General features: G+C 38.8%; 1 pseudogene; it reads right to left on the reverse strand.

Moving 5' to 3' along the window:
* Positions 1-8,083: 8,083 nt before the first annotated feature.
* LOC101619587 lies at positions 8,084-8,435 on the reverse strand (annotated as a pseudogene).
* Between the last annotated feature and the right edge of the window lie 3,025 nt (positions 8,436-11,460).

The raw sequence follows: 11,460 nt of genomic DNA on the forward strand, positions 1-11,460 counted from the left end.
ATTAATATAAAAAAGTGAGAAAGTGTCTACAACATCTTAGGTGGAAAGGAAACTTATTTTCTTCTTGTTTTCCATTTTCCACCAGCACATTGTCAAGTTTGTTGCATATAATGTGCCCACTTTCTGAATCCATGTAATCTTGGAGTGATAGGCTTTATCATCCCTCCGCAGGACATACAGGACTTGTTGATGTTGGGTTTGAGCAGCGGTGAACCAAAGCTCTTGTTTCCAGTGTTTTCAGAAAAAGTAACACAAGGTGAAATTGAAAGAATGTGATTTCCATACTGATTATGGTATTGCTTGAGTGTGGTCTGACCCGAATCTTTCCTAAAATGAATTTTTGAAAAGTAAGCCCAACTTTAGCATGAAAAAATAAAAATACCTAATGGTATTTTTATAACAGTAGGCAGTAGTACAACAAAGTACTTGAATATGAGGTCTTCAGAAATTTTTTACTGATAATATAAAATAATGTACCTATTGAAGAAGCTTAAAAACAATGGCTATGTGTACAGTATGGCCTTCCAACAAATACATAATTATTTTATTAATTTTAAAAAAGATTTATTTATGTATGCATACGAGAGCTAAGATGTAGGCCAGAGGTGCAGGGAGTAGAGGAGAGAAGATGCATCAGAGACAAAGTGGGGAGCAGAACAGGAAGATCTACTGAAATACACTGCTAAGGGGAGAAGTCGGCTGTGCCATGTGGGTCAGCTCCCTGGCTGGGGATCATGTTGTAGTGCTCTGCCGGTAGTTTCGTAGCACTGACACTTAATCTTAACCACTGGCACCACCAGGGAGGCCCCATTTTATGATTTTTAGATGTACATATCATTGTGCCTTCAAGTTGCTTGTTGTGTCTTGTTTCTTGGTAGTCCAGAGCATCTTAAGAGACAGAAGTAAAATGCTGTCAAACTGCAGCCTGTGCCTTATTGGCTTTGGAATTGGACAGAAATGCTGAGCTAGAGAACAAGATTCAGAGCTTAAGTATCCTTATTTTCTGTAAGTTCATAGATTTCTTGAAAAGACAAATGGTCTGTGTCATGATAGGTTTGTTGTGAAGACAAACTGGAAATGAGTGTGTATTAAGACTTCACCAGCATCTGGCATGTGGGCAGGCACTGTTTGCGAGGATGTGCTATTCCAGTAGAGGTTTTAAAGCAGGAATCTGCTGGCTTCTTGGAGAGTGAGAGAAAAAAAATGTGGGGAATTGGTGATTGCAGTTTGGAAAAAGGCAGCTCATTCCTCGCTTAGAAGTTTAAACCGTAACATTCAGCTCATCATTCTGACATCAAACAAATAATTTTCAGAAGTCAAAACATTCTACTAATGTCACACCCCTGGAAATTTCTGAGGAGTCAAATTCATGCTGATCACAGGTAATTGATTATGTTAGAATCAGATACAAAATTCAGCTCTCACTGCTTTTAAATCTGTCTGTCTCTTACACTTATCCAGGATTCAGCCAGGCATTGCTTGCTCTGGCATGAGTCATAAGAAATTAGAGAGATGTCTAGCCTATTTATGTTCACAGCAGGATATCTTTATTCCTATTTATAGCTACCAAGTCACTTTGCAAATCTTCATTCATAACATACACATATGCTTTTGTACTTTGTAGTAAAGCTCTGGGCTAATAGACACGCAGCTCTTAACCATTAATGTTATAATCTAATATAGTTTTGTCTTTATTTGCAGCTAATCACAATAAAAGAAAATTCAAGTGTGTCAGATAGCTTAGGAGTGGTTAGTCTTATCAAAATTCCTTTATCATTATCTTCTTGAAAACAAAGAACTGGAAAAGGAAAAATCATGAAACTAAATAATGTCAGGGGCTCTTAAACAAGGAAGCAATGGGGAAAAAATAATCAATTTACCAAACCTTTATGTTTAAATCTATTAGGGCAGATTTACATCCAATTAGTACTGCAGTTTTGTTTGTTTGTTTGTTTGTTTATAATATGCCCCAAATAATTTCATATACTCCAAATAATTCAAAATATAAATAAGAACAATACACCAAAAAGAGAATTATTTCTGTGTTGAGGTAGTCTTTTCATCTCTTTCATAAATGAAATGAAACTAGCCCATCCTACTGGGGACAAAGGTAAACAGAAGACACTACTCCAAGAGGACTTGTTGTGAAGAGGAGAAATAGTAGAAGACATGGTGGAAGTTCTGCTTCCTCATTAGATTTCCCACTATCTGTGATGAGAGATACACAGTAACCTGTGTATTTCCAGTATCTGGTGGTAGTTTAGATCAATTAGAGGATTAACTCTCAGTGTGCCAAGGCACAGGCTTGCGTTAGCTGTGTGTTTCTGTTGTTTTAGAAGCAGAATTAAAATAATGTGCAGAATTGTTGTTCCTTGCTTTACCTTATTGAAGTTATGGAATTTCTAGATCATGCTGATCAGGTGGCCACCCATGTGCTTCTGAGCAATGGCTCAGGTGACTTCAGGCATGTGCTATGTCATGTTCTCTGCAGTGTTTCTTTAATCTAAATTATCACACAAGTGAACATGTAACTAAAGGCCTTTAATGTGAATCTTTTAGACTACAGAAGAAAACTCACCAACAGGAGGGATTTTAGGCATATAGTGACTACATTCCACATTAAGGAAAACATTTTTTATCACTACTCAGTACTTGCAAATATATACACATATATACACATATATACACACACATACCTGTATCGACAGACAGAGATAATGTGAAACAAAGGTTTCAGGAAACAGTATATACTGTAACTATAGCAAATGCGCTGTAATATTTTCCAGTCTACTTTATTTTTTTTCTAAATAAGTTGGATTCACTAATGAATTGTTACTTAATAATTTAAAAATTCCCCTCTTCAGAGAACCCCTATAACTTAATTCTCCTGAGAATCTGCTGAGTTTGTCATTATTAGTACTAAGGAAAAATCTTTAAATTTTGCTGGATATTTATATAATTTCTATTTGTCAGAAACCAATAGGAAAAAGCTCTATAATATGTCCAGCAACCTAGCCCTGAAGTCTGTTTAACTGCATTCAATTTTGAATTGAATTTTGACACTTCTTAACAACATCCTGATGAACTAGTTAGACATATCATGAACTAGGGGGGAAGAACGGGGGGGGGGGATCTCAAAGAACTCTAAAATAAAAATTTAACATCGTGAATGTTCTCAGAATGACACCTACAATTACTGTGTTTAGGGCAAAAGGACAAAGCCTCTTGCCTAAGGAAGGGATATGGGTTTCTTGTCTGATATCAGTTTAATTCAGCAGTAAAAAGATGGACTGTGGACACCTTGTCCTGCTAAGGGCAGGCTCTACAGTCCAAGCTTTTTATGTTTTTTCCTCTCACTTTCTGGATGCCGTTAATCTCGCTATCTATTTGCAGTCTCTGGTTGGAAATAGGTTTTTTATATAGCTGTGTGTGCAGTTGGCAGCAAGAACTGGGCAGAGCTTCTGTTTGCCACAGCAAAAATGTAGCGAGGCCGATGTAGATTAGACAGAGCATGGACTTAGAACTAGGGTTTGTTGGTCCCACTCCTGTGAATTATGCTGAATTAGGGGGAAAAACAGTTGACTTCTCTGAGTTCCAGGTGAATAATAATATTTAGGGCGCCAGTTATGGTGCTTTATTTTGGAAGACAAAAATGACCAAAGTGTAATGCATCCCCCTAACATGGAGGGGATACAGCTGTAGATTATTCTCATGGTATTAAATGAGAAAACAAACAGGACACAATGTTTCAGCCCTCTGAGGGTTATTGTTTGGTTTTGAAGCCACTGCATTATGAAATATAACAGATTTAGAAAAGTATAAAATCATTAATATTCAGCTAAATGAATTATTAGAAGACAAACACTTGCATAGCTGTGACCCAGACATTGAAAAATACTGTCATTACCCCAGAAATCCCTGCTTGCTTCCATCACCTGCTCCTTTCTCCCTAAAGGTAACCACCTGCTCAACTTTTGCAGTTATCAGTATCTTGATTGTCTTTCTCCACATATATATGTATAACCACATATGCATACATCATAAACATTATAGTTTCATTTTAGACTGATTTTGAACTTGCTATACAATCTGTTCTAGCTGGCTACTTTTACTCATCACATTATTTTTTAAATTCCCCATGCTGCCATTGTGAGCTGTCATTCATTCATTTCTGTTGTTGTATAATATTCACTTGAGTAAATATGCCACATTTCCTTTTTTAATCCAGTCTGTCATTGATGGACATCTGCTTTGTTTCCACTATTTGGCTACTAAGCAAAGTGCTGCAATGAAAACTCTAGCTATAATACGTGCTGCTATTGTCAGACTTCCCACGTCACACATGCCAGTTGGTATGTAGGTCTCACTTTAGCTTAAATCTGCTATCCTTGGTTATTAATTAGATCAAGCTCCTTATCAGTCATTTAGATTCCTTCTCACGTGAAATGCCTATGTAAGTTTATTTTTACATCATTTCGTACATTTTTTTTCCATCTCAATTGTAATCCCCGCGGTTTTCCCATCACCAAGTCACCCGTGTGCCATCACCGTAATCCCGTGCATTTCCCTCCCCCCACCGCCCCCGTTTTTGATCCTCTCTCATTTTTAAATGAGTTGTCTCTCTCATAATGCTCTGGATGTAATCTTTGTTATGTATATATGTCATATAAGTATTTGTTATGTATATATGTCATATAAGTATATGTCATATAAGTATTATGCAAATGACTTCTCCCACTCTGAACCTTTATCTTTTAGTCTCTTGGGGGTTTCTTTTCATAAATAGAATTTCATTTCAAATTGTAGTAAAAGTAGCAATTACTGTGTTATAATGAAAAATAGGAGTAGACTCACCATATCTCCATATCGATCTTTTTTTTTTTTTAAGATTTATTTATTTTATGCTTACAGAACTGAGATACAGGCCAGAGGTGAGATGGGTGAGAGTATTCACCAGAATCAGAGTGGGAGCAGAACAGGCAGCTTGACAAAGTACACGGCTGAGGGGAGCAGTGAGCTGGTCAGAAAAGGTCTGCCACGCCATGTGGGACAGCTTCCTGGCCAGGGATTGAACTTGTGCTGCAGTGGCTTCGGAGAGTTTCATAATGTGGAGATTTAACCTGTTGCGCCACCAGAGAGGGCCCTCAATGTTTTGTTTTAAGTGTTCTTTTCCTAATTTCATTTTATTTATTTACTTATATATATATATACACACACATATATGTTTGATTATATTGTTCTTCATTTTGTAGTTTTTTTCATCTCAGTTGTAATCCCTACAGCCTCCCATCACCACTTCATCCATCACCATAGTCCCATAAACTCTTCCCACTCCATTTTTTATCCTGTTCCCCTCTGGTTTACAGTTGTTACTTGGTGTTCTTTTTTACTTTATTACAATTACTATATATATATATATTTTTTTTTCCTGATCTCTTACACTCCTGCTATGAGTGAAACCATCCAGTATTTTACTTTTTCTTTCTGGCTTATTTCACTAAGCATGATCTTCTCCAGCTCCATACATGTTGCTGCAAAAGGCATGTGCCTATCTTTTTGATTGCTGACTAATATTCCATTTGGGTGTATGTACTACATCTTCTTGATCCAGTCATCTATTTTTGGGCATTTTGGCTGGTTTCACATCTTCCCTATTGTAAATAAAGCAGCAATAAGTACACTGCTGAAGGGAGCAGCAGCAAGACAAGAGAAGTCTACTGAGCCATGTGGATCACCTCCCTAGATAAGGATAGAACTTGTGCAGAAGTGGCTGCAGCTAGCTTTGTAATGCTGTGCTTTAACCTGTTGAGCCAGGGCCCCTTTAAGTGTTTTTTCTTTATCCAAACACTTTTTTTTTTTTTAAGATTTATTTATTTGTGTATACAGAACTGGAGTACAGGCCAGAGGTGCAGGGGTGGTGAGAGGATTCACCAGAGACAGAGTGGGGAGCAGATCATCGAAGTACACTGCTGAGGGGAGCGGGGGTGGGAGGGAGGCAGGAGAGATCTGCCTTGCCATGTGGATCATCTGTGGGGCAGGCAGATTGAACTTATGCAGAAATGGCTTTAGCTTCTTAGTGCTGTGTTTTAACCCTCTGCACCACCAGGGAGGGCCCTATCCCAACACTAATTTTTTAAAAGATCTTTGCCTTTGCTGCACTCCAGTGCTACTGCTGTGATAAATCAAGCATCCATACATGTGCAGGTCAGCTTGTGGGTTTTCTTTAGGGCCCCTTTGATCTGTATCTATCATTACAATAATCCCACAAATCTTCTATAGCCTATATGTTTGTTTGCCTTGCCTTAAGACAGGCTTCTCAAATAAAATGGCTGTTTCTGGAAATGTTATCAAGTTTAGGTAATGTGGTTTCAGTAACATTATGGTAACAATCTCTCCTGAAACCCCCTGGATCTTGAATGACCTTAGCTCCACCAAGGTCACACATATTGTGGAAAAAAGCCTTCTCTGGACATCTTAGAAAAACCTGTCTGAACCTATAGTACATATTGCCCTTTACAGAGCTAACTATTCTTTATACTAGACCGTCCTTGTTCAAAATACTGTTTTGTGTCCCCATTGAAAGATTGTTACTTGCTTTGATCTCCTCACTATTTGCTTTCTATTTGAAGTTTTTATTACATGAAACTTTTGCTAGTCCACTTCCCTATTGTATTAATTTGGTTATTATACTTACTTTTTTTTTTTAAAGATTTATTTATTTGCTCATACAGAACTGGGGTACAGGCCAGAGGCTCAGGGGCGGCGAGAGGCTTCACCAGAGACAGAGTGGGGAGCAGAACAGGCAGATCGACGAAGTACACTGCTGAGGGGAGCAGCGGGCAGGTCAGGAGAGGTCTGCCACGCCATGTGGTCACCTCCCGGGGAGGCGGGAATCTAACTCATGAGGAAGAGGCTTTAGCTTTTCAGTGCTGTGCTTTAACCCGCTGCGCCACCAGGGAGGGCCCTATGATACTTACTTTTACTACTCCTAATGGTGGTCCAAATTATTATAACTTATGTGCTTAACTTAATACTGTTACCCTTTTTCTGGAAAACATAAATGTTTTTAGGATGATTTAATTTCACTGAATTCTCTATAAACTTTTATATGATTATAATGTATATTCATTCTGTGTAATTTGTAAATTCCACAACTTTATTAATACCATTTTACATAGTCAATAATGAGCTAGATTTACCTGGAAATTTCTTTGTCTAGAAAGCTACCAAGGTGCTCTTATTTCTCCCTATATTTTTGAGTTTCTGGAGTTATTCTACTCTGGCCTGAAGACCATTTTTAAGTGTTACTCTTATAATTCTGTAAATGAGTTTGTTTTAATTCGCATTGTTGAAGGCTATTTTTTTTTTCTGGCGGAGGATTTAGATTGGCATTCATTTTTCTTTTAGTCCTTTGATGTTATTATTCTCCTGTCTTCCGACTTCCGGTGTTCTGCTGAGGAAACACCTATCAGTATAATTGTCCTGCAGTCTGGCATAAACTTCGCAAAGGCTAGAGACACAAAGCAACTACAAGTACAGAACTTTGTCACTCCTCCAGATACAACCTCAATCCCAGAGTATCTCCTCATACCCCTAGTTACTAAGGCTGTGCTGTTTGCTGGTGTACAGAGTCCTTCTATCACTGGAAAGGGAAGCTAGAAAGACAAATTTCACTCAATTTATGATCATGCTTGGTTATACACTATTTTTTGTTTTGTTCTGTTTTTCACATAACAGTTTATTGGTCTCCCATTAAGACTGGGCAACTTATTGAAACAAATGTTATGTTCATTGAAATAGTTACAAAATTTAATGAGCAATGAGTTGTTATTCAAGTCACATGTATTCATAACTGAATATTAACCTCCAAATTTTATGATTTACAAATAGCCTGATTTATACTTGCATCAATTACTTACAATGATCTAAAGCCCTCAGAGGTGTTCTCAGATTTAAACAAAAAAATTATCCCAAGGTTTTTTGTTTTTGCTAAATCATTTTTAAGATTTGTAGCTTTGAAGCATTTTATTAAAAAGTTGGTATTCATACTAACTGCTAAGAACTTAAAATTCATCAGATATTTACTTCATTTTTTAGCTTGACCTTCTAGTAAATCTTTAGCTTCATTGATTTTGGCCTATAGAAGGAAATCCTCCCTTGTCTGGGTGATTTAAAAGCATAATTCGTCGATGAGCATCCCTTATTTTTCCTTTATTGGCAGTAGGGCTTACACCTAATATTAATGCTGCTTCCCACCTTGTCATTTTGGGTTCAAACCCACCTCTCTAATAGCCACCACTGAAAGCAGATTTTGGTAGACTTTGGAAAACCTGTTTTACTTGAGTCTCCATATGCTTCATGGTTTGCAAAACATAGTGGCCTGCAAATCCGGCAGCAGCAATGGTCAGTCCAGCTGCTACCATTGTACTGGCCATGGCTCCGACTCAGCTCTCCTGCCTCCACCCAGAGCAGGGTTCATCCCAGACCAGAGGCCGCGGCCCCCAGCCCCACGGCAACACCAGAAAGCTACGTGGCCACCACCAGCCAGCACCGGTTATACACTATTTTAAGCTAAGTTAGAAAGAGAAATTTAACAAAGATCATGAACATGTTGACTTATAAACTTGGGATTGTTCAGTGCATTCTCTGTGTGTTAATAGAAAATTTTTGGTTTTTTTAGACTAAATTTTTATCGGTAGAGGAAAGTTGTCTTCAATAAAAGGTCATTTGAATTGAATGGCACTTTTAGAAGTCAGGGTACTTTAAAATGTGTGTTTGAATGGAATTATTTGTATGGAAACATCAGTATCAAAAACAATGGAAAATAACTACTTGATTTACATTGGCAATAAATGTTTCATGTACTTTGTTAATTGGTAGAACTAATTTCAACCTATCATTCAAGAGTATAGGTAGACGACAATAGTTTTCAGTTGGTATTAGAAGATAACAAATTTCCTTACATTTTGCATTTCTAAGTGTTCTCTAATACTTCCCTGACCCACCACATATTTCCACCTAATCATATCGAAGTTTAGTTAATACATTCACATCACCCAAAAGCCAGAACATTTTATAGTAAAAATCCAACCTCCCAACACTTATTCCTATGTGCTCACTTCTTACCTGGTACCTATTCATTTCACACATGTCATACAAGAATTTCTTTATGCAATAAAATAGATGTAAATATGGTGTCTCGTTTTCCTGCTTTTTAATGACAGCTTGCAAATTATAAATACTTATTTGGACTTTTCTCTTTCAGTTAATATATTTTATGGATATTCCATTACAGTATATAAAATACTACTTTTTTACAGATACATAATACTCAGTGTCTTTTGTTTAATCATTCTGTTAATAGCCTTCTGGGTTGTTTCTCATCTTTCATTAGAAACAACAATGTGGGCCCTCCCTGTTGGCTCAGCGGGTTAAAGCACAGCACAAAGAAGCTTAAGCCTCTTCCGCATGAGTTCCATCCCCATGTGCCCCGAGGAGATCCACATGGTGAGGCAGACCTCTCCTGACCCACGGCTGCTCCCCTCAGCAGTGTACTTCGTTGATCTGCCTGTTCTGTACCCACTGTGTCTCTGGTGAATCCTCTCACCCTCCGCATGTCTGGCCTGTACCCCAGTTCTGTACGAATAAATAAATAAATCTTTTTTTTAAAAAAAAAGAAACAACAATGGTAACAGATATCATTTAGCTCCTCCTTAGCCTCACAAATTTCCTTCTTCAGTTTTTTCCTTTATGTCCTAGGTGTTCCTGTGATGACCCATTAAGCAGGAGATGGACCCACTTCCACCCTCATCCTTTGCCCAGACTAGGGAACTTACTTGCACCTCCACCTTAGGGTGCCACTGTTGCTCCTCAGGCAAGCACCCATGTGTTTGAACCAGAATTACAGAAAAGCATATCTCTTTAATATTTAGTTATGCATTTAAGAACTGGAGTATAGGCCAGAGTGTGGGAGATAAGAGGATCAACCGGAGACAGAGTGGGGAGCAGAACAGACAGATCTACTGAAGTCTGCTGAGGGGAGCAATGATGAGACAGGAGAGGTCTGCTGCACCAGGTCAGCTCCCTGGCCAGAGATAGAATTCAATCTGCAGCGGCTGCTGTTGGTAGTGCTGAGACTTTAACCCATGAGCCACTAGCAGAGTGAACCTTAAAGAAAGTGTATAAATCTTAAAACAGAGAGTGAATCTTAGAACAAAGGAAGATGGGATCCAGTAAAAAAATAAAATAAAATAAAAAGATTTTATTACATTTTCTCCCTCTCTCTATCCCATGGGTTATCCTGAAATATAGTAGTTATAGGCTCTTAAGTTCCTTCTAGATCAAGCAGTGAGTTATATTTGAAATCAGGCAGTAGTTTCTCAGTATTAGGGCTGTGTTGGTTCTTCCTTCTCTCCTGCCTCTTTCCTCATTTCCTTCACTTCTGGGCTTGAATTTTTAGGTAAAAGAACAATATATACTAGCAAGCCCTAAAATAATAATATATAGTAGCAATCCCTAAACTCTGAAGACATCGGGTTAACACCGCCAGAACCAGGGATAGCCTTTGAAATCTGACCCCTGAATAGGATTTTGGAGTTGTGTTTCTCTCCAGTCTGATGCCATGAAGGACCTTGTGGCTCAGAGGTGGAGGAGGCAGGCAATAACCCCTGTGTACAGCAGCATCAGAATGACTGTAGATTTCACGCAAGGTTAACTGGGATGAGGTATAAGGGAATCTGAGGCCAAAGTACATACCATGTCTCAGGAGCTATGGGAAGAATTATAAGCATAGGGGTATTTGAGACTGGGTCTCATTTATGGCTTTGGGCAACCTAAAGTGGCTTTCATTTAGCCAATTGCCACTGTGATAATCTGCAGAGCACTTTGCTGGCTATTCAGCTGTTATTTCTCAGCTCCAACCTCACTTTTCTCTACTTTGCTTTGTGAAGCCCAGTGAGTCTTATTTCTGTTATAACAGTTGGCTCCTGTTAGGTTCTTTAAAAAGGGAACGCTAGAGGGAGACGGAACTCCTGGAGGAGGAGGAACAACCATTTCCTTCCTGGTTTGTGTTCCGGGCCCTGAATTCCTGCTACAGGAAATGTCTCCAAATTTCCAGGTTTTTTGTTTGTTTGTTTGTTTGTTTTGTCTTTTAAAGATTTATTTATTTGTGCAGAACTGGGGTACAGGCCAGAGGCTCAGGGGCAGTGAGAGGCTTCACCAGCGACAGAGCAGGGAGCAGAACAGGCAGATCGATGAAGTACACTGCGAGGGGAGCAATAGGTGGGTCAGGAGAGGTCTGCCGCGCCATGTGGTCACCTCCGGGGCAGGCGGGGATCGAACTCATGCAGAAGAGGCTTCACATTCCCAGTGCTGTGCTTTAACCCGCTGCGCCACCAGGGAGGGCCAGTTTCGAGGTTTTAATAAATCCAGATTCTTTCCTTTGCTCTTCAACCCTTGGAA

This window comes from Condylura cristata, unplaced genomic scaffold (genome assembly GCF_000260355.1).
Source record: "Condylura cristata isolate star-nosed mole 26May11 unplaced genomic scaffold, ConCri1.0 scaffold00004, whole genome shotgun sequence".
NCBI lineage: Eukaryota > Metazoa > Chordata > Mammalia > Eulipotyphla > Talpidae > Condylura > Condylura cristata.